This window comes from Anneissia japonica, unplaced genomic scaffold, assembly GCF_011630105.1.
Source record: "Anneissia japonica isolate Jap-2015-1 unplaced genomic scaffold, ASM1163010v1 scaffold3798_len331662_cov138, whole genome shotgun sequence".
NCBI classification, from domain to species: domain Eukaryota; kingdom Metazoa; phylum Echinodermata; class Crinoidea; order Comatulida; family Comatulidae; genus Anneissia; species Anneissia japonica.
The window spans coordinates 47953-52941 of NW_022746449.1; the positions used below are offsets into that span (position 1 = coordinate 47953).

At 28.9% G+C, this 4989-nt stretch overlaps 1 long non-coding RNA gene across 1 annotated transcript in view; it reads right to left on the reverse strand.

Moving 5' to 3' along the window:
- Window positions 1-3314: 3314 nt before the first annotated feature.
- LOC117120230 overlaps window positions 3315-4989 on the reverse strand; it is a 6484-nt gene continuing 4809 nt past the window's right edge. Inside the window, exons 3-4 of the long non-coding RNA XR_004447309.1 lie at window positions 4600-4752; window positions 3315-3453 (exon numbers count right to left, since the gene is read on the reverse strand). This is a non-coding gene — a long non-coding RNA (uncharacterized LOC117120230). The remainder of the gene's footprint in view (window positions 3454-4599; window positions 4753-4989) is intronic.

The window sequence follows — 4989 nt, forward strand, 5'->3', positions numbered from 1 at the left end:
ATTAATATATTGATTAATATATAAACAAATAAGTATATAAATGCATAAATATAAAATATAAATATATATAAATATACACAAATAAATATTTAAATGAATATTTGAATAATTACAGTATATATAATATAATAATAGAGTATATATAAATAAATATATATATGTATAAATATATATATATATACAAATAAATATATAAAAAAATATATGAACTTATTAATATATATATAAATATACATATGAATATATATATATAAATATATATATAAATATATAAATAAATATATGAACATATTAATATATATATAAATATATATATATAAATATATAAATAAATATATGAACATATTAATATATATAAATATATATATAAATAAATATACAAATAAATATACAAACAAAATATTTAAAAAATGTAAATAATTATATAAATACATATATAAACATAAATATATATAAATATATATACAAATAAATATATCAATAAATATATGAATAAATATATAAATAATTACAGTATATAATATAAAACAATAATACATTATATATATAAATAAATAAATAAATATATATACAAAAATAAGTATATAAAAATAAATATATAAATAAATATATAATAAATATATACATAGGCCTATATATATATAAATAAATATACAAATAAATATATATATATATGTATACATATACAAATAAATATAAAAAATATATATATAAATATATACAGTATATATATAATAATTTAAATATACTGTATATATATATATAAATATCAATATCAATAAATACAGTACATAAATATATCTGTAGGTATGTATTTGTATATCTGTATTTTAACAACATCTATCAGCGCTGCATACTTCCGGATAGACGATTCGAAAAAGTGTATGTACTGCGCATGACTGGACTACACAGGCAAAGCTCCCCGGTGAAAAAAAAAGGATTTAAAATGTATGACTCATATGGCTCGCTGGCTCGCGCATTGGCTCGCATGACTCGCTGGCTCGCACTTTGTCACGACCCCCAGGCAAACGTGAGTTTTCTATATGCCGCGCTGCAATGTCGGCCTACAACTGTAGCTTAGAAAATCCATGAAAATCGTAAAATTTACCATTTATCATACTCTTGCTTGCTATTTTTTTTATTATTTTACTGTTTACATTCCACTGATGTTCCAAAATCTAAAAATAGAATATGACGTAAGAAAGTCCTTATTCTGGACAACAGCGCCACCATACAGCCCGTATTCTGGACAGAGAAAGCCCGTATTGCAGTGGACAGAGAAAGCCCGTATTCCAGAGCCGTAGATAGAGAGAGGTTGGCCAACTTGGCGCATGGACGCCATGTCGTTACCAAACAGCCCAGGCGCATGCGCGCGTATAGCTTTAATGTTTTGTTTTGGTGACAACATGACCGGTGTAAGTCATGTGATTGCGATCCACCCAATCACACGCGCGTATATCGAATCCCGAAAAACCGAGTTGGCCAAACTCTCTCTATCTAAACGGCTCTGCCGTATTCTGGACAACAGCGCCCCCAAACAGCCTGTATTCTGGACAGAGGGAGCCCGTATTCTGGACAGTTCTCGCCACACCAACTGAAATTCTCACGGTTTGCCCACACCTAATCCCATAAGAGTATATTATAGAACGCCATTGGTGCCAAAATAGGTTATTTTTAATAGTTTTCACTGATAAAGACAAAATTAGATACTAGAACTAAGTCTGTTATTACAACAGAACGCAGGGCTTTTCCACATTGCCATAATATGAGAGGGGATGTCAACATTTTTCAAAAAAAGTCATTAAAAAAGTATAAAGTAATAACAGACGATAAATAATAATACTATTAAAGTGCTACTACAAAGTTGTGAAATAAAAAATCATGAAAACCAACTCAACTAACGTGACATAGTGAGACGCACAACAATTAGGCCTATATATAAACCGATCAGTGCACTTTTAGTTCGTCTACCTTTAGTAGTATCATTAGTGATTGAAAAGGAAAATTGTTCATGTGTTTCACGGTAATTTTCCGATTTAGAAAAACTTGCATTTATATAGTTCAGTGACCCGTCTATTATCAATTTCTAATGGCCCTCATATATCCACATCCTACTCCATTCCGTCCCAACATTTCTCCAACCGAATTTACTCTTATATCGTTATGTTGATAAAAGTTTTGATTAATTGTCCTTTTTTTATGTTGTGATTATTATTATCAGAACAGTCGAAAATCAATATTATTACCGTTGTTATTGTTATTGTTATTATCTCTTTCTTTAATCGTGTTTTGTTTTTTTGACTCTATCAATCTGTTGCCGCTGCGTCGGGAAAAAAATATGTTTCTATGTGTGTTTTTAGAAATGAAATAAAAGAAAACGTAACAAAAATAGATTATAGCAAAGTGTCTATTTGCAGACAAGCGAGAAGTAGAAACAAAAAGTAGACCTATTAACATGCAACGTGGTCGATTTAAGAAAAAAAATATCTCGACGTCTCATCGTTTTAAAACTTATATTTGTGACTTATTGAAAGATGACAACGTCTGCTATTGTTTTAAATTAACAATAAGCCAATTCATGGTTTGAGCTCTGCTGCTCGTATCTAAGGTCAATCAACATAATAACGTTTAATGTGAGTATCGTGTTTACGTTGTTAATCTGTTGCGCTGTTCTAACTATTAATTGCCTTATTCATTTAATTTTATTGAATAAGTTAATTTATACTTTGTTGTTTTAGGTGGCAGTATATATTTTAACTAAGTAAGTCGGAGCCGACTTTTTATTTTCTTATTGTAGCATATTTTACATCTCTTACTACCTGAGAGCTTCTATGTTTTTGTTGGAATAATTATCCATTTTTGTTAATAATTATTTGCCTTATTCATTTCATTTCATTTAATATGATAGTTTATTCTTTGATGTTTTACGTGGCAGTATATATTTTAACTTTTAATTTTAACTAGACTTGTTAGTTTCATATTGTTGAATATTTTAAATGACCACCTAAGAGCTTCATGGTTTTTCTTGGATTAATTATCTATCTTTTTTTCCATCAAACCATCTGCAATTTTTTCTTGGTAGCCCTCTTATGAACACTCCTAGATCCTCTCCAGTGCCGAATTTACGTGGTTAATAATATCCAGATATATATTTTACCTCTTTATTAGTAGAATTATTAAAAAATATAATAAACGCAACACATTTATTTCAATATTAGTTTAATGCATCATAAATTGAGTGCTTCTTCACGTAGACCTATGTGGATTAATATCTTTCACACAGCACACTATTTAACTGTTATCAATCATTTTTTTACAATATTATAACACGTATGATGAATCACGTCATATGTCTAAAATGCTGCCTTAAATTGTCAGAAATTCTTCGGGCATATGTCGGTAGGTCAAATAAATTCATTGTATTTTTTCGTTGAAAGAATCTGTGCTTCGACCCTAAAAATTAAAGCAAGAAGGAAAAGAAAACACCGTTAACGCACTCACTATCAAAATATAGGCCTAATGGACAATATTCATTAGGTTTCTATTTTCTATAGTGTCCGATATAACTTGACAATAATTTCTTTATAAGTTAGTACATTGTTTTATATATAGGTAACAGTGTATATTTTAATCAAACTGCTGGTTGTAACGGTGACTGGTTTCTGAGTGATAATGTTCTTAGCCACAAGCAGATGGACACTATATCTATTACTGTCTGCTATTTTTTACCAGTTGGTAACAGTGTATATTTTAATCAAACTGCTGGTTGTAACGGTGACTGGTTTCTGAGTGATAATGTTCTTAGCCACAAGCAGATGGACACTATATCTATTACTGTCTTTTTACCAGTTGCGGATTCATAAATATCCAAAAGGGGGTGAGGCTGATGGAGACAACAATTAATTTTGTTTCCTAGACGGCCGAAAATAACCTCTGAGGCGTTTTGGGCGATCAATTTGTTTTTTTCGTATTCCATTTTTTTTTTTTTTTTCAAAATGGGGAGGGGGCGGGACCGGTACGGCCACCCTCTCAATCCACTCCCGTTTGTACTCGTAAGCAAACAAAAAACAAAACAAAAAAATCACAAAGCTGTTTGTTATGGGGTGTTTTCTATAGTGTCATAAGTACTTGACAATTGCTTAATAGAGAATTCATTTCAACATCATATCCAGCCCCCTCTAGATCATGGCTTAAATTTTAGGTTGTTTTAATGCTTTTCAGAAATGAAGCAAGACGCGATGAGTTTTCAAAGAAAGCCGTGATAACTTCATAAAATATAATCAGAATAGACTGATAATGATTTTGAGATGATGATAATAATGATGATGATGATAATGATTATATAATGATTATGTTATGAATATAATAATGATAATGATATGATGATTATGATGATAATGATCGTAATAATAATAATCGTATAATAATGATGATGATTATGATGTTGATTTTAATGGTGATGGTGATGTTGATATGATGATAGTGATGATCATGGCTATGATGATGATAGTGATAATGATTATTTCTTTTTAGATGTGTATCATAAACATGAATATATGAACTACTTATGCTACAGTTTAAATTGCAAATACAACTTACAAATTTTCGCAAACTGTCTTTAAAATGTACACATTCCTAATTTCAGCCACGAAAGCATACAAATCAAATCCTCACCGCCACACTTGTCTTTGCAACTTGGTTTAGTTCGCTTCTCCTTCACTTCAGGCAGGTCTATGTTTTCAAAACGCTTTCCTAAAATCGAAAAGGCAACATCTCTTTACGTATGTATATATATATATATAGATATATATATATATATATATATGTATATATATATACATGTATATGTATATATATACATGTATATGTATATATATACATGTATATGTATATATATATACATGTATATGTATATATATATACATGTATATATATATATATATATATATATATATATATATATATATATAAATACCACATTCAAAATAT